The sequence below is a fragment of the Spermophilus citellus genome, assembly GCF_964194105.1.
Source record: "Spermophilus citellus genome assembly, chromosome: 2".
NCBI lineage: Eukaryota > Metazoa > Chordata > Mammalia > Rodentia > Sciuridae > Spermophilus > Spermophilus citellus.
In genome coordinates this window covers 97,286,376-97,306,300 of record NC_138183.1, presented here as the reverse complement: position 1 = coordinate 97,306,300, position 19,925 = coordinate 97,286,376, and positions in this window count along the sequence as shown.

The following is a 19,925-nucleotide window of genomic DNA, read 5'->3' as shown; positions in this document are numbered from 1 at the left end:
CAAGCTTCCAAAAATTACGAATCTCCAGAAATCTCAGCAAATATTTTTTCACCCAAACTGGATGATACTTTCAGGTAATGATCAGTACACTAAGGCGACTTGGTTCCCCAAATTTCGTTCTTCTATGTTGAAGCGTTCATTTCCAGTAACAGTTTGAATTTTTAGGTTTCACTCTGTTTTCTCCTATATTTATAGAGGTATTTGGAACTCTAAATCCAACACGGTTTGTGCTAGCTTCTTGAAACTTGTCACAATAAAGTAGTTTCACGTTCTATATCTACGTTTTGTTTCCTCTTGATGGAGCCCTAAGCAGTGACTGGCGAGAAACACTTTCATGGGAAGGGGTTGCCAAGCTTCCAAAAATTACGAATCTCCAGAAATCTCAGCAAATATTTTTTCACCCAAACTGGATGATACTTTCAGGTAATGATCAGTACACTAAGGCGACTTGGTTCCCCAAATTTCGTTCTTCTATGTTGAAGCGTTCATTTCCAGTAACAGTTTGAATTTTTAGGTTTCACTCTGTTTTCTCCTATATTGATAGATGTATTTGGAACTCTAAATCCAACACGGTTTGTGCTAGCTTCTTGAAACTTGACACAACAAAGTAGTCTCACGTTCTATCTCTACGTTTTGTTTCCTCTTAATGGAGCCCTAAGCAGTGACTGGCGAGAAACCCTTTCATGGAAGGGGGTTGCCAAGCTTCCAAAAATTACGAATCTCCAGAAATCTCAGCAAATATTTTTTCACCCAAACTGGATGATACTTTCAGGTAATGATCAGTAAACTAAGGCGAATTGGTTCCCCAAATTTCGTTCTTCTATGTTGAAGCGTTCATTTCCAGTAACAGTTTGAATTTTTAGGTTTCACTCTGTTTTCTCCTATATTGATAGATGTATTTGGAACTCTAAATCCAACACGGTTTGTGCTAGCTTCTTGAAACTTGACACAACAAAGTAGTTTCACGTTCTATCTCTATGTTTTGTTTCCTCTTGATGTAGCCCTAAGCAGTGACTGGCGAGAAACACTTTCATGGGAAGGGGTTGCCAAGCTTCCAAAAATTACGAATCTCCAGAAATCTCAGCAAATATTTTTTCACCCAAACTGGATGATACTTTCAGGTAATGATCAGTACACTAAGGCGACTTGGTTCCCCAAATTTCGTTCTTCTATGTTGAAGCGTTCATTTCCAGTAACAGTTTGAATTTTTAGGTTTCACTCTGTTTTCTCCTATATTTATAGAGGTATTTGGAACTCTAAATCCAACACGGTTTGTGCTAGCTTCTTGAAACTTGTCACAATAAAGTAGTTTCACGTTCTATATCTACGTTTTGTTTCCTCTTGATGTAGCCCTAAGCAGTGACTGGCGAGAAACACTTTCATGGGAAGGGGTTGCCAAGCTTCCAAAAATTACGAATCTCCAGAAATCTCAGCAAATATTTTTTCACCCAAACTGGATGATACTTTCAGGTAATGATCAGTACACTAAGACGACTTGGTTCCCCAAATTTCGGTCTTCTATGTTGAAGCGTTCATTTCCAATAACAGTTTGAATTTTTAGGTTTCACTCTCTTTTCTCCTATATTGATAGATGTATTTGGAACTCTAAATCCAACACGGTTTGTGCTAGCTTCTTGAAACTTGACACAACAAAGTAGTTTCACGTTCTATATCTACGTTTTGTTTCCTCTTGATGTAGCCCTAAGCAGTGACTGGCCAGAAACACTTTCATAGGAAGGGGTTGCCAAGCTTCCAAAAATTACGAATCTCCAGAAATCTCAGCAAATATTTTTTCACCCAAACTGGATGATACTTTCAGGTAATGATCAGTACACTAAGGCGACTTGGTTCCCCAAATTTCGTTCTTCTATGTTGAAGCGTTCATTTCCAGTAACAGTTTGAATTTTTAGGTTTCACTCGGTTTTCTCCTATATTGATAGATGTATTTGGAACTCTAAATCCAACACGGTTTGTGCTAGCTTCTTGAAACTTGTCACAACAAAGTAGTTTCACGTTCTATCTCTACCTTTTGTTTCCTCTTGATGTAGCCCTAAGCAGTGACTGGCGAGAAACACTTTCATGGGAAGGGGTTGCCAAGCTTCCAAAAATTACGAATCTCCAGAAATCTCAGCAAATATTTTTTCACCCAAACTGGATGATACTTTCAGGTAATGATCAGTACACTAAGGCGACTTGGTTCCCCAAATTTCGTTCTTCTATGTTGAAGCGTTCATTTCCAGTAACAGTTTGAATTTTTAGGTTTTACTCTGTTTTCTCCTATATTGATAGATGTATTTGGAACTCTAAATCCAACACGGTTTGTGCTAGCTTCTTGAAACTTGACACAACAAAGTAGTCTCACGTTCTATCTCTACGTTTTGTTTCCTCTTAATGGAGCCCTAAGCAGTGACTGGCGAGAAACCCTTTCATGGAAGGGGGTTGCCAAGCTTCCAAAAATTACGAATCTCCAGAAATCTCAGCAAATATTTTTTCACCCAAACTGGATGATACTTTCAGGTAATGATCAGTAAACTAAGGCGACTTGGTTCCCCAAATTTCGTTCTTCTATGTTGAAGCGTTCATTTCCAGTAACAGTTTGAATTTTTAGGTTTCACTCTGTTTTCTCCTATATTGATAGATGTATTTGGAACTCTAAGTCCAACACGGTTTGTGCTAGCTTCTTGAAACTTGACACAACAAAGTAGTTTCACGTTCTATCTCTACGTTTTGTTTCCTCTTGATGTAGCCCTAAGCAGTGACTGGCGAGAAACACTTTCATGGGAAGGGGTTGCCAAGCTTCCAAAAATTACGAATCTCCAGAAATCTCAGCAAATATTTTTTCACCCAAACTGGATGATACTTTCAGGTAATGATCAGTACACTAAGGCGACTTGGTTCCCCAAATTTCGTTCTTCTATGTTGAAGCGTTCATTTCCAGTAACAGTTTGAATTTTTAGGTTTCACTCTGTTTTCTCCTATATTGATAGATGTGTTTGGAACTCTAAATCCAACACGGTTTGTGCTAGCTTCTTGAAACTTGACACAACAAAGTAGTTTCACGTTCTATCTCTACGTTTGGTTTCCTCTTGATGTAGCCCTAAGCAGTGACTGGCGAGAAACACTTTCATGGGAAGGGGTTGCCAAGCTTCCAAAAATTACGAATCTCCAGAAATCTCAGCAAATATTTTTTCACCCAAACTGGATGATACTTTCAGGTAATGATCAGTACACTAAGGCGACTTGGTTCCCCAAATTTCGTTCTTCTATGTTGAAGCGTTCATTTCCAGTAACAGTTTGAATTTTTAGGTTTCACTCTGTTTTCTCCTATATTGATAGATGTGTTTGGAACTCTAAATCCAACACGGTTTGTGCTAGCTTCTTGAAACTTGACACAACAAAGTAGTTTCACGTTCTATCTCTACGTTTGGTTTCCTCTTGATGTAGCCCTAAGCAGTGACTGGCGAGAAACACTTTCATGGGAAGGGGTTGCCAAGCTTCCAAAAATTACGAATCTCCAGAAATCTCAGCAAATATTTTTTCACCCAAACTGGATGATACTTTCAGGTAATGATCAGTACACTAAGGCGACTTGGTTCCCCAAATTTCGGTCTTCTATGTTGAAGCGTTCATTTCCAATAACAGTTTGAATTTTTAGGTTTCACTCTGTTTTCTCCTATATTGATAGATGTATTTGGAACTCTAAATCCAACACGGTTTGTGCTAGCTTCTTGAAACTTGACACAACAAAGTAGTTTCACGTTCTATATCTACGTTTTGTTTCCTCTTGATGTAGCCCTAAGCAGTGACTGGCGAGAAACACTTTCATAGGAAGGGGTTGCCAAGCTTCCAAAAATTACGAATCTCCAGAAATCTCAGCAAATATTTTTTCACCCAAACTGGATGATACTTTCAGGTAATGATCAGTACACTAAGGCGACTTGGTTCCCCAAATTTCGTTCTTCTATGTTGAAGCGTTCATTTCCAGTAACAGTTTGAATTTTTAGGTTTCACTCTGTTTTCTCCTATATTGATAGATGTATTTGGAACTCTAAATCCAACACGGTTTGTGCTAGCTTCTTGAAACTTGACACAACAAAGTAGTCTCACGTTCTATCTCTACGTTTTGTTTCCTCTTAATGGAGCCCTAAGCAGTGACTAGCGAGAAACCCTTTCATGGAAGGGGGTTGCCAAGCTTCCAAAAATTACGAATCTCCAGAAATCTCAGCAAATATTTTTTCACCCAAACTGGATGATACTTTCAGGTAATGATCAGTAAACTAAGGCGACTTGGTTCCCCAAATTTCGTTCTTCTATGTTGAAGCGTTCATTTCCAGTAACAGTTTGAATTTTTAGGTTTCACTCTGTTTTCTCCTATATTGATAGATGTATTTGGAACTCTAAATCCAACACGGTTTGTGCTAGCTTCTTGAAACTTGACACCACAAAGTAGTTTCATGTTCTCTCTCTACGTTTTCTTTCCTCTTGATGTAGCCCTAAGCAGTGACTGGCGAGAAACACTTTCATGGGAAGGGGTTGCCAAGCTTCCAAAAATTACGAATCTCCAGAAATCTCAGCAAATATTTTTTCACCCAAACTGGATGATACTTTCAGGTAATGATCAGTACACTAAGGCGACTTGGTTCCCCAAATTTCGTTCTTCTATGTTGAAGCGTTCATTTCCAGTAACAGTTTGAATTTTTAGGTTTCACTCTGTTTTCTCCTATATTGATAGATGTATTTGGAACTCTAAATCCAACACGGTTTGTGCTAGCTTCTTGAAACTTGACACAACAAAGTAGTCTCACGTTCTATCTCTACGTTTTGTTTCCTCTTAATGGAGCCCTAAGCAGTGACTGGCGAGAAACCCTTTCATGGAACGGGGTTGCCAAGCTTCCAAAAATTACGAATCTCCAGAAATCTCAGCAAATATTTTTTCACCCAAACTGGATGATACTTTCAGGTAATGATCAGTACACTAAGGCGACTTGGTTCCCCAAATTTCGTTCTTCTATGTTGAAGCGTTCATTTCCAGTAACAGTTTGAATTTTTAGGTTTCACTCTGTTTTCTCCTATATTGATAGATGTATTTAGAACTCTAAATCCAACACGGTTTGTGCTAGCTTCTTGAAACTTGACACAACAAAGTAGTTTCACGTTCTATCTCTACGTTTTGTTTCCTCTTGATGTAGCCCTAAGCAGTGACTGGCGAGAAACACTTTCATGGGAAGGGGTTGCCAAGCTTCCAAAAATTACGAATCTCCAGAAATCTCAGCAAATATTTTTTCACCCAAACTGGATGATACTTTCAGGTAATGATCAGTACACTAAGGCGACTTGGTTCCCCAAATTTCGTTCTTCTATGTTGAAGCGTTCATTTCCAGTAACAGTTTGAATTTTTAGGTTTCACTCTGTTTTCTCCTATATTTATAGAGGTATTTGGAACTCTAAATCCAACACGGTTTGTGCTAGCTTCTTGAAACTTGTCACAATAAAGTAGTTTCACGTTCTATATCTACGTTTTGTTTCCTCTTGATGGAGCCCTAAGCAGTGACTGGCGAGAAACACTTTCATGGGAAGGGGTTGCCAAGCTTCCAAAAATTACGAATCTCCAGAAATCTCAGCAAATATTTTTTCACCCAAACTGGATGATACTTTCAGGTAATGATCAGTACACTAAGGCGACTTGGTTCCCCAAATTTCGTTCTTCTATGTTGAAGCGTTCATTTCCAGTAACAGTTTGAATTTTTAGGTTTCACTCTGTTTTCTCCTATATTGATAGATGTATTTGGAACTCTAAATCCAACACGGTTTGTGCTAGCTTCTTGAAACTTGACACAACAAAGTAGTCTCACGTTCTATCTCTACGTTTTGTTTCCTCTTAATGGAGCCCTAAGCAGTGACTGGCGAGAAACCCTTTCATGGAAGGGGGTTGCCAAGCTTCCAAAAATTACGAATCTCCAGAAATCTCAGCAAATATTTTTTCACCCAAACTGGATGATACTTTCAGGTAATGATCAGTAAACTAAGGCGAATTGGTTCCCCAAATTTCGTTCTTCTATGTTGAAGCGTTCATTTCCAGTAACAGTTTGAATTTTTAGGTTTCACTCTGTTTTCTCCTATATTGATAGATGTATTTGGAACTCTAAATCCAACACGGTTTGTGCTAGCTTCTTGAAACTTGACACAACAAAGTAGTTTCACGTTCTATCTCTATGTTTTGTTTCCTCTTGATGTAGCCCTAAGCAGTGACTGGCGAGAAACACTTTCATGGGAAGGGGTTGCCAAGCTTCCAAAAATTACGAATCTCCAGAAATCTCAGCAAATATTTTTTCACCCAAACTGGATGATACTTTCAGGTAATAATCAGTACACTAAGGCGACTTGGTTCCCCAAATTTCGTTCTTCTATGTTGAAGCGTTCATTTCCAGTAACAGTTTGAATTTTTAGGTTTCACTCTGTTTTCTCCTATATTTATAGAGGTATTTGGAACTCTAAATCCAACACGGTTTGTGCTAGCTTCTTGAAACTTGTCACAATAAAGTAGTTTCACGTTCTATATCTACGTTTTGTTTCCTCTTGATGTAGCCCTAAGCAGTGACTGGCGAGAAACACTTTCATGGGAAGGGGTTGCCAAGCTTCCAAAAATTACGAATCTCCAGAAATCTCAGCAAATATTTTTTCACCCAAACTGGATGATACTTTCAGGTAATGATCAGTACACTAAGACGACTTGGTTCCCCAAATTTCGGTCTTCTATGTTGAAGCGTTCATTTCCAATAACAGTTTGAATTTTTAGGTTTCACTCTCTTTTCTCCTATATTGATAGATGTATTTGGAACTCTAAATCCAACACGGTTTGTGCTAGCTTCTTGAAACTTGACACAACAAAGTAGTTTCACGTTCTATATCTACGTTTTGTTTCCTCTTGATGTAGCCCTAAGCAGTGACTGGCCAGAAACACTTTCATAGGAAGGGGTTGCCAAGCTTCCAAAAATTACGAATCTCCAGAAATCTCAGCAAATATTTTTTCACCCAAACTGGATGATACTTTCAGGTAATGATCAGTACACTAAGGCGACTTGGTTCCCCAAATTTCGTTCTTCTATGTTGAAGCGTTCATTTCCAGTAACAGTTTGAATTTTTAGGTTTCACTCGGTTTTCTCCTATATTGATAGATGTATTTGGAACTCTAAATCCAACACGGTTTGTGCTAGCTTCTTGAAACTTGTCACAACAAAGTAGTTTCACGTTCTATCTCTACCTTTTGTTTCCTCTTGATGTAGCCCTAAGCAGTGACTGGCGAGAAACACTTTCATGGGAAGGGGTTGCCAAGCTTCCAAAAATTACGAATCTCCAGAAATCTCAGCAAATATTTTTTCACCCAAACTGGATGATACTTTCAGGTAATGATCAGTACACTAAGGCGACTTGGTTCCCCAAATTTCGTTCTTCTATGTTGAAGCGTTCATTTCCAGTAACAGTTTGAATTTTTAGGTTTTACTCTGTTTTCTCCTATATTGATAGATGTATTTGGAACTCTAAATCCAACACGGTTTGTGCTAGCTTCTTGAAACTTGACACAACAAAGTAGTCTCACGTTCTATCTCTACGTTTTGTTTCCTCTTAATGGAGCCCTAAGCAGTGACTGGCGAGAAACCCTTTCATGGAAGGGGGTTGCCAAGCTTCCAAAAATTACGAATCTCCAGAAATCTCAGCAAATATTTTTTCACCCAAACTGGATGATACTTTCAGGTAATGATCAGTAAACTAAGGCGACTTGGTTCCCCAAATTTCGTTCTTCTATGTTGAAGCGTTCATTTCCAGTAACAGTTTGAATTTTTAGGTTTCACTCTGTTTTCTCCTATATTGATAGATGTATTTGGAACTCTAAGTCCAACACGGTTTGTGCTAGCTTCTTGAAACTTGACACAACAAAGTAGTTTCACGTTCTATCTCTACGTTTTGTTTCCTCTTGATGTAGCCCTAAGCAGTGACTGGCGAGAAACACTTTCATGGGAAGGGGTTGCCAAGCTTCCAAAAATTACGAATCTCCAGAAATCTCAGCAAATATTTTTTCACCCAAACTGGATGATACTTTCAGGTAATGATCAGTACACTAAGGCGACTTGGTTCCCCAAATTTCGTTCTTCTATGTTGAAGCGTTCATTTCCAGTAACAGTTTGAATTTTTAGGTTTCACTCTGTTTTCTCCTATATTGATAGATGTGTTTGGAACTCTAAATCCAACACGGTTTGTGCTAGCTTCTTGAAACTTGACACAACAAAGTAGTTTCACGTTCTATCTCTACGTTTGGTTTCCTCTTGATGTAGCCCTAAGCAGTGACTGGCGAGAAACACTTTCATGGGAAGGGGTTGCCAAGCTTCCAAAAATTACGAATCTCCAGAAATCTCAGCAAATATTTTTTCACCCAAACTGGATGATACTTTCAGGTAATGATCAGTACACTAAGGCGACTTGGTTCCCCAAATTTCGTTCTTCTATGTTGAAGCGTTCATTTCCAGTAACAGTTTGAATTTTTAGGTTTCACTCTGTTTTCTCCTATATTGATAGATGTGTTTGGAACTCTAAATCCAACACGGTTTGTGCTAGCTTCTTGAAACTTGACACAACAAAGTAGTTTCACGTTCTATCTCTACGTTTGGTTTCCTCTTGATGTAGCCCTAAGCAGTGACTGGCGAGAAACACTTTCATGGGAAGGGGTTGCCAAGCTTCCAAAAATTACGAATCTCCAGAAATCTCAGCAAATATTTTTTCACCCAAACTGGATGATACTTTCAGGTAATGATCAGTACACTAAGGCGACTTGGTTCCCCAAATTTCGGTCTTCTATGTTGAAGCGTTCATTTCCAATAACAGTTTGAATTTTTAGGTTTCACTCTGTTTTCTCCTATATTGATAGATGTATTTGGAACTCTAAATCCAACACGGTTTGTGCTAGCTTCTTGAAACTTGACACAACAAAGTAGTTTCACGTTCTATATCTACGTTTTGTTTCCTCTTGATGTAGCCCTAAGCAGTGACTGGCGAGAAACACTTTCATAGGAAGGGGTTGCCAAGCTTCCAAAAATTACGAATCTCCAGAAATCTCAGCAAATATTTTTTCACCCAAACTGGATGATACTTTCAGGTAATGATCAGTACACTAAGGCGACTTGGTTCCCCAAATTTCGTTCTTCTATGTTGAAGCGTTCATTTCCAGTAACAGTTTGAATTTTTAGGTTTCACTCTGTTTTCTCCTATATTGATAGATGTATTTGGAACTCTAAATCCAACACGGTTTGTGCTAGCTTCTTGAAACTTGACACAACAAAGTAGTCTCACGTTCTATCTCTACGTTTTGTTTCCTCTTAATGGAGCCCTAAGCAGTGACTAGCGAGAAACCCTTTCATGGAAGGGGGTTGCCAAGCTTCCAAAAATTACGAATCTCCAGAAATCTCAGCAAATATTTTTTCACCCAAACTGGATGATACTTTCAGGTAATGATCAGTAAACTAAGGCGACTTGGTTCCCCAAATTTCGTTCTTCTATGTTGAAGCGTTCATTTCCAGTAACAGTTTGAATTTTTAGGTTTCACTCTGTTTTCTCCTATATTGATAGATGTATTTGGAACTCTAAATCCAACACGGTTTGTGCTAGCTTCTTGAAACTTGACACAACAAAGTAGTTTCACGTTCTATCTCTATGTTTTGTTTCCTCTTGATGTAGCCCTAAGCAGTGACTGGCGAGAAACACTTTCATGGGAAGGGGTTGCCAAGCTTCCAAAAATTACGAATCTCCAGAAATCTCAGCAAATATTTTTTCACCCAAACTGGATGATACTTTCAGGTAATGATCAGTACACTAAGGCGACTTGGTTCCCCAAATTTCGTTCTTCTATGTTGAAGCGTTCATTTCCAGTAACAGTTTGAATTTTTAGGTTTCACTCTGTTTTCTCCTATATTGATAGATGTGTTTGGAACTCTAAATCCAACACGGTTTGTGCTAGCTTCTTGAAACTTGACACAACAAAGTAGTTTCACGTTCTATCTCTACGTTTTGTTTCCTCTTGATGTAGCCCTAAGCAGTGACTGGCGAGAAACACTTTCATGGGAAGGGGTTGCCAAGCATCCAAATATTACGAATCTCCAGAAATCTCAGCAAATATTTTTTCACCCAAACTGGATGATACTTTCAGGTAATGATCAGTACACTAAGGCGACTTGGTTCCCCAAATTTCATTCTTCTATGTTGAAGCGTTCATTTCCAGTAACAGTTTGAATTTTTAGGTTTCACTCTGTTTTCTCCTATATTGATAGATGTGTTTGGAACTCTAAATCCAACACGGTTTGTGCTAGCTTCTTGAAACTTGACACAACAAAGAAGTTTCACGTTCTATCTCTACGTTTGGTTTCCTCTTGATGTAGCCCTAAGCAGTGACTGGCGAGAAACACTTTCATGGGAAGGGGTTGCCAAGCTTCCAAAAATTACGAATCTCCAGAAATCTCAGCAAATATTTTTTCACCCAAACTGGATGATACTTTCAGGTAATGATCAGTACACTAAGGCGACTTGGTTCCCCAAATTTCGGTCTTCTATGTTGAAGCGTTCATTTCCAATAACAGTTTGAATTTTTAGGTTTCACTCTCTTTTCTCCTATATTGATAGATGTATTTGGAACTCTAAATCCAACACGGTTTGTGCTAGCTTCTTGAAACTTGACACAACAAAGTAGTTTCACGTTCTATATCTACGTTTTGTTTCCTCTTGATGTAGCCCTAAGCAGTGACTGGCGAGAAACACTTTCATGGGAAGGGGTTGCCAAGCTTCCAAAAATTACGAATCTCCAGAAATTTCAGCAAATATTTTTTCACCCAAACTGGATGATACTTTCAGGTAATGATCAGTACACTAAGGCGACTTGGTTCCCCAAATTTCGTTCTTCTATGTTGAAGCGTTCATTTCCAGTAACAGTTTGAATTTTTAGGTTTCACTCTGTTTCCTCCTATATTGATAGATGTATTTGGAACTCTAAATCCAACACGGTTTGTGCTAGCTTCTTGAAACTTGACACAACAAAGTAGTTTCACGTTCTATCTCTATGTTTTGTTTCCTCTTGATGTAGCCCTAAGCAGTGACTTGCGAGAAACACTTTCATGGGAAGGGGTTGCCAAGCTTCCAAAAATTACGAATCTCCAGAAATCTCAGCAAATATTTTTTCACCCAAACTGGATGATACTTTCAGGTAATGATCAGTACACTAAGGCGACTTGGTTCCCCAAATTTCGTTCTTCTATGTTGAAGCGTTCATTTCCAGTAACAGTTTGAATTTTTAGGTTTCACTCTGTTTTCTCCTATATTGATAGATGTGTTTGGAACTCTAAATCCAACACGGTTTGTGCTAGCTTCTTGAAACTTGACACAACAAAGTAGTTTCACGTTCTATATCTACGTTTTGTTTCCTCTTGATGTAGCCCTAAGCAGTGACTGGCGAGAAACACTTTCATAGGAAGGGGTTGCCAAGCTTCCAAAAATTACGAATCTCCAGAAATCTCAGCAAATATTTTTTCACCCAAACTGGATGATACTTTCAGGTAATGATCAGTACACTAAGGTGACTTGGTTCCCCAAATTTCGTTCTTCTATGTTGAAGCGTTCATTTCCAGTAACAGTTTGAATTTTTAGGTTTCACTCTGTTTTCTCCTATATTTATAGAGGTATTTGGAACTCTAAATCCAACACGGTTTGTGCTAGCTTCTTGAAACTTGTCACAATAAAGTAGTTTCACGTTGTATATCTACGTTTTGTTTCCTCTTGATGTAGCCCTAAGCAGTGACTGGCGAGAAACACTTTCATGGGAAGGGGTTGCCAAGCTTCCAAAAATTACGAATCTCCAGAAATCTCAGCAAATATTTTTTCACCCAAACTGGATGATACTTTCAGGTAATGATCAGTACACTAAGGCGACTTGGTTCCCCAAATTTCGTTCTTCTATGTTGAAGCGTTCATTTCCAGTAACAGTTTGAATTTTTAGGTTTCACTCTGTTTTCTCCTATATTGATAGATGTATTTGGAACTCTAAATCCAACACGGTTTGTGCTAGCTTCTTGAAACTTGACACGACAAAGTAGTTTCACGTTCTATCTCTACGTTTTGTTTCCTCTTGATGTAGCCCTAAGCAGTGACTGGCGAGAAACACTTTCATGGGAAGGGGTTGCCAAGCTTCCAAAAATTACGAATCTCCAGAAATCTCAGCAAATATTTTTTCACTCAAACTGGATGATACTTTCAGGTAATGATCAGTACACTAAGGCGACTTGGTTCCCCAAATTTCGTTCTTCTATGTTGAAGCGTTCATTTCCAGTAACAGTTTGAATTTTTAGGTTTCACTCTGTTTTCTCCTATATTGATAGATGTATTTGGAACTCTAAATCCAACACGGTTTGTGCTAGCTTCTTGAAACTTGACACAACAAAGTAGTTTCACGTTCTATCTCTACGTTTTGTTTCCTCTTGATGTAGCCCTAAGCAGTGACTGGCGAGAAACACTTTCATGGGAAGGGGTTGCCAAGCTTCCAAAAATTACGAATCTCCAGAAATCTCAGCAAATATTGTTTCACCCAAACTGGATGATACTTTCAGGTAATGATCAGTACACTAAGGCGACTTGGTTCCCCAAATTTCGTTCTTCTATGTTGAAGCGTTCATTTCCAGTAAAAGTTTGAATTTTTAGGTTTCACTTTGTTTTCTCCTATATTGATAGATGTGTTTGGAACTCTAAATCCAACACGGTTTGTGCTAGCTTCTTGAAACTTGACACAACAAATTAGTTTCACGTTCTATCTCTACGTTTGGTTTCCTCTTGATGTAGCCCTAAGCAGTGACTGGCGAGAAACACTTTCATGGGAAGGGGTTGCCAAGCTTCCAAAAATTACGAATCTCCAGAAATCTCAGCAAATATTTTTTCACCCAAACTGGATGATACTTTCAGGTAATGATTAGTACACTAAGGTGACTTGGTTCCCCAAATTTCGGTCTTCTATGTTGAAGCGTTCATTTCCAATAACAGTTTGAATTTTTAGGTTTCACTCTCTTTTCTCCTATATTGATAGATGTATTTGGAACTCTAAATCCAACACGGTTTGTGCTAGCTTCTTGAAACTTGACACAACAAAGTAGTTTCACGTTCTATATCTACGTTTTGTTTCCTCTTGATGTAGCCCTAAGCAGTGACTGGCGAGAAACACTTTCATAGGAAGGGGTTGCCAAGCTTCCAAAAATTACGAATCTCCAGAAATCTCAGCAAATATTTTTTCACCCAAACTGGATGAATCTTTCAGGTAATGATCAGTACACTAAGGCGACTTGGTTCCCCAAATTTCGTTCTTCTATGTTGAAGCGTTCATTTCCAGTAACAGTTTGAATTTTTAGGTTTCACTCTGTTTTCTCCTATATTGATAGATGTATTTGGAACTCTAAATCCAACACGGTTTGTGCTAGCTTCTTGAAACTTGACACAACAAAGTAGTTTCACGTTCTATCTCTACGTTTTGTTTCCTCTTGATGTAGCCCTAAGCAGTGACTGGCGAGAAACACTTTCATGGGAAGGGGTTGCCAAGCTTCCAAAAATTACGAATCTCCAGAAATCTCAGCAAATATTGTTTCACCCAAACTGGATGATACTTTCAGGTAATGATCAGTACACTAAGGCGACGTGGTTCCCCAAATTTCGTTCTTCTATGTTGAAGCGTTCATTTCCAGTAACAGTTTGAATTTTTAGGTTTCACTCTGTTTTCTCCTATATTGATAGATGTATTTGGAACTCTAAATCCAACACGGGTTGTGCTAGCTTCTTGAAACTTGACACAACAAAGTAGTTTCACGTTCTATCTCTACATTTTGTTTCCTCTTGATGTAGCCCTAAGCAGTGACTGGCGAGAAACACTTTCATGGGAAGGGGTTGCCAAGCTTCCAAAAATTACGAATCTCCAGAAATCTCAGCAAATATTTTTTCACCCAAACTGGATGATACTTTCAGGTAATGATCAGTACACTAAGGCGACTTGGTTCCCCAAATTTCGTTCTTCTATGTTGAAGCGTTCATTTCCAGTAACAGTTTGAATTTTTAGGTTTCACTCTGTTTTCTCCTATATTGATAGATGTATTTGGAACTCTAAATCCAACACGGTTTGTGCTAGCTTCTTGAAACTTGACACAACAAACTAGTTTCACGTTCTATCTCTACGTTTTGTTTCCTCTTGATGTAGCCCTAAGCAGTGACTGGCGAGAAACACTTTCATGGGAAGGGGTTGCCAAGCTTCCAAAAATTACGAATCTCCAGAAATCTCAGCAAATATTGTTTCACCCAAACTGGATGATACTTTCAGGTAATGATCAGTACACTAAGGCGACTTGGTTCCCCAAATTTCGTTCTTCTATGTTGAAGCGTTCATTTCCAGTAACAGTTTGAATTTTTAGGTTTCACTCTGTTTTCTCCTATATTGATAGATGTATTTGGAACTCTAAATCCAACACGGTTTGTGCTAGCTTCTTGAAACTTGACACAACAAAGTAATTTCACGTTCTATCTCTACGTTTTGTTTCCTCTTGATGTAGCTCTAAGCAGTGACTTCGAGAAACACTTTCATGGGAAGGGGTTGCCAAGCTTCCAAAAATTACGAATCTCCAGAAATCTCAGCAAATATTTTTTCACCCAAACTGGATGATACTTTCAGGTAATGATCAGTACACTAAGGCGACTTGGTTCCCCAAATTTCGTTCTTCTATGTTGAAGCGTTCATTTCCAGTAACAGTTTGAATTTTTAGGTTTCACTCTGTTTTCTCCTATATTGATAGATGTATTTGGAACTCTAAATCCAACACGGTTTGTGCTAGCTTCTTGAAACTTGACACAACAAAGTAGATTCACTTTCTATCTCTACGTTTTGATTCCCCTGAAATAGCTCTAAGCAGTGACCTGCGAGAAACCATTTCATGGAACCGGGTTGCCAAGCTTCCAAAAATTACGAATCTCCAGAAATCTCAGCAAATATTGTTTCACCCAAACTGGATGATACTTTCAGGTAATGATGAGTACACTAAGGCGACTTGGTTCCCCAAATTTCATTCTTCTATGTTGAAGCGTTCATTTCCAGTAACAGTTTGAATTTTTAGGTTTCACTCTGTTTTCTCCTATATTGATAGTTGTATTTGGAACTCTAAATCCAACACGGTTTGTGCTAGCTTCTTGAAACTTGACACAACAAAGTAGTTTCACGTTCTATCTCTACATTTTGTTTCCTCTTGATGTAGCCCTAAGCAGTGACTGGCGAGAACCACTTTCATGGGAAGGGGTTGCCAAGCTTCCAAAAATTACGAATCTCCAGAAATCTCAGCAAATATTGTTTCACCCAAACTGGATGATACTTTCAGGTAATGATCAGTACACTAAGGCGACTTGGTTCCCCAAATTTCGTTCTTCTATGTTGAAGCGTTCATTTCCAGTAACAGTTTGAATTTTTAGGTTTCACTCTGTTTTCTCCTATATTGATAGATGTATTTGGAACTCTAAATCCAACACGGGTTGTGCTAGCTTCTTGAAACTTGACACAACAAAGTAGTTTCACGTTCTATCTCTACATTTTGTTTCCTCTTGACGTAGCCCTAAGCAGTGACTGGCGAGAAACACTTTCATGGGAAGGGGTTGCCAAGCTTCCAAAAATTACGAATCTCCAGAAATCTCAGCAAATATTTTTTCACCCAAACTGGATGATACTTTCAGGTAATGATCAGTACACTAAGGCGACTTGGTTCCCCAAATTTCGTTCTTCTATGTTGAAGCGTTCATTTCCAGTAACAGTTTGAATTTTTAGGTTTCACTCTGTTTTCTCCTATATTGATAGATGTATTTGGAACTCTAAATCCAACACGGTTTGTGCTAGCTTCTTGAAACTTGACACAACAAACTAGTTTCACTTTCTATCTCTACGTTTTGTTTCCTCTTGATGTAGCCCTAAGCAGTGACTGGAGAGAAACACTTTCATGGGAAGGGGTTGCCAAGCTTCCAAAAATTACGAATCTCCAGAAATCTCAGCAAATATTTTTTCACCCAAACTGGATGATACTTTCAGGTAATGATCAGTACACTAAGGCGACTTGGTTCCCCAAATTTCGTTCTTCTATGTTGAAGCGTTCATTTCCAGTAACAGTTTGAATTTTTAGGTTTCACTCTGTTTTCTCCTATATTGATAGATGTATTTGGAACTCTAAATCCAACACGGTTTGTGCTAGCTTCTTGAAACTTGACACAACAAAGTAGTCTCACGTTCTATCTCTACGTTTTGTTTCCTCTTAATGGAGCCCTAAGCAGTGACTGGCGAGAAACCCTTTCATGGAAGGGGGTTGCCAAGCTTCCAAAAATTACGAATCTCCAGAAATCTCAGCAAATATTTTTTCACCCAAACTGGATGATACTTTCAGGTAATGATCAGTAAACTAAGGCGACTTGGTTCCCCAAATTTCGTTCTTCTATGTTGAAGCGTTCATTTCCAGTAACAGTTTGAATTTTTAGGTTTCACTCTGTTTTCTCCTATATTGATAGATGTATTTGGAACTCTAAGTCCAACACGGTTTGTGCTAGCTTCTTGAAACTTGACACAACAAAGTAGTTTCATGTTCTATCTCTACGTTTTGTTTCCTCTTGATGTAGCCCTAAGCAGTGACTGGCGAGAAACACTTTCATGGGAAGGGGTTGCCAAGCTTCCAAAAATTACGAATCTCCAGAAATCTCAGCAAATATTTTTTCACCCAAACTGGATGATACTTTCAGGTAATGATCAGTACACTAAGGCGACTTGGTTCCCCAAATTTCGTTCTTCTATGTTGAAGCGTTCATTTCCAGTAACAGTTTGAATTTTTAGGTTTCACTCTGTTTTCTCCTATATTGATAGATGTGTTTGGAACTCTAAATCCAACACGGTTTGTGCTAGCTTCTTGAAACTTGACACAACAAAGTAGTTTCACGTTCTATCTCTACGTTTTGTTTCCTCTTGATGTAGCCCTAAGCAGTGACTGGCGAGAAACACTTTCATGGGAAGGGGTTGCCAAGCTTCCAAAAATTACGAATCTCCAGAAATCTCAGCAAATATTTTTTCACCCAAACTGGATGATACTTTCAGGTAATGATCAGTACACTAAGGCGACTTGGTTCCCCAAATTTCGTTCTTCTATGTTGAAGCGTTCATTTCCAGTAACAGTTTGAATTTTTAGGTTTCACTCTGTTTTCTCCTATATTGATAGATGTGTTTGGAACTCTAAATCCAACACGGTTTGTGCTAGCTTCTTGAAACTTGACACAACAAAGTAGTTTCACGTTCTATCTCTACGTTTGGTTTCCTCTTGATGTAGCCCTAAGCAGTGACTGGCGAGAAACACTTTCATGGGAAGGGGTTGCCAAGCTTCCAAAAATTACGAATCTCCAGAAATCTCAGCAAATATTTTTTCACCCAAACTGGATGATACTTTCAGGTAATGATCAGTACACTAAGGCGACTTGGTTCCCCAAATTTCGGTCTTCTATGTTGAAGCGTTCATTTCCAATAACAGTTTGAATTTTTAGGTTTCACTCTGTTTTCTCCTATATTGATAGATGTATTTGGAACTCTAAATCCAACACGGTTTGTGCTAGCTTCTTGAAACTTGACACAACAAAGTAGTCTCACGTTCTATCTCTACGTTTTGTTTCCTCGTAATGGAGCCCTAAGCAGTGACTGGCGAGAAACCCTTTCATGGAACGGGGTTGCCAAGCTTCCAAAAATTACGAATCTCCAGAAATCTCAGCAAATATTTTTTCACCCAAACTGGATGATATTTTCAGGTAATGATCAGTACACTAAGGCGACTTGGTTCCCCAAATTTCGTTCTTCTATGTTGAAATGTTCATTTCCAGTAACAGTTTGAATTTTTAGGTTTCACTCTGTTTTCTCCTATATTGATAGATGTATTTAGAACTCTAAATCCAACACGGTTTGTGCTAGCTTCTTGAAACTTGACACAACAAAGTAGTTTCACGTTCTATCTCTACGTTTTGTTTCCTCTTGATGTAGCCCTAAGCAGTGACTGGCGAGAAACACTTTCATGGGAAGGGGTTGCCAAGCTTCCAAAAATTACGAATCTCCAGAAATCTCAGCAAATATTTTTTCACCCAAACTGGATGGTACTTTCAGGTAATGATCAGTACACTAAGGCGACTTGGTTCCCCAAATTTCGTTCTTCTATGTTGAAGCGTTCATTTCCAGTAACAGTTTGAATTTTTAGGTTTCACTCTGTTTTCTCCTATATTTATAGAGGTATTTGGAACTCTAAATCCAACACGGTTTGTGCTAGCTTCTTGAAACTTGTCACAATAAAGTAGTTTCACGTTCTATATCTACGTTTTGTTTCCTCTTGATGTAGCCCTAAGCAGTGACTGGCGAGAAACACTTTCATGGGAAGGGGTTGCCAAGCTTCCAAAAATTACGAATCTCCAGAAATCTCAGCAAATATTTTTTCACCCAAACTGGATGATACTTTCAGGTAATGATCAGTACACTAAGGCGACTTGGTTCCCCAAATTTCGTTCTTCTATGTTGAAGCGTTCATTTCCAGTAACAGTTTGAATTTTTAGGTTTTACTCTGTTTTCTCCTATATTGATAGATGTATTTGGAACTCTAAATCCAACACGGTTTGTGCTAGCTTCTTGAAACTTGACACAACAAAGTAGTCTCACGTTCTATCTCTACGTTTTGTTTCCTCTTAATGGAGCCCTAAGCAGTGACTGGCGAGAAACCCTTTCATGGAAGGGGGTTGCCAAGCTTCCAAAAATTACGAATCTCCAGAAATCTCAGCAAATATTTTTTCACCCAAACTGGATGATACTTTCAGGTAATGATCAGTAAACTAAGGCGACTTGGTTCCCCAAATTTCGTTCTTCTATGTTGAAGCGTTCATTTCCAGTAACAGTTTGAATTTTTAGGTTTCACATTGTTTTCTCCTATATTGATAGATGTATTTGGAACTCTAAATCCAACACGGTTTGTGCTAGCTTCTTGAAACTTGACACAACAAAGTAGTTTCACGTTCTATCTCTATGTTTTGTTTCCTCTTGATGTAGCTCTAAGCAGTGACTGGCGAGAAACACTTTCATGGGAAGGGGTTGCCAAGCTTCCAAAAATTACGAATCTCCAGAAATCTCAGCAAATATTTTTTCACCCAAACTGGATGATACTTTCAGGTAATGATCAGTACACTAAGGCGACTTGTTTCCCCAAATTTCGTTCTTCTATGTTGAAGCGTTCATTTCCAGTAACAGTTTGAATTTTTAGGTTTCACTCTGTTTTCTCCTATAATGATAGATGTGTTTGGAACTCTAAATCCAACACGGTTTGTGCTAGCTTCTTGAAACTTGACACAACAAAGTAGTTTCACGTTCTATCTCTACGTTTTGTTTCCTCTTGATGTAGCCCTAAGCAGTGACTGGCGAGAAACACTTTCATGGGAAGGGGTTGCCAAGCTTCCAAAAATTACGAATCTCCAGAAATCTCAGCAAATATTTTTTCACCCAAACTGGATGATACTTTCAGGTAATGATCAGTACACTAAGGCGACTTGGTTCCCCAAATTTCGTTCTTCTATGTTGAAGCGTTCATTTCCAGTAACAGTTTGAATTTTTAGGTTTCACTCTGTTTTCTCCTATATTGATAGATGTGTTTGGAACTCTAAATCCAACACGGTTTGTGCTAGCTTCTTGAAACTTGACACAACAAAGTAGTTTCACGTTCTATCTCTACGTTTGGTTTCCTCTTGATGTAGCCCTAAGCAGTGACTGGCGAGAAACACTTTCATGGGAAGGGGTTGCCAAGCTTCCAAAAATTACGAATCTCCAGAAATCT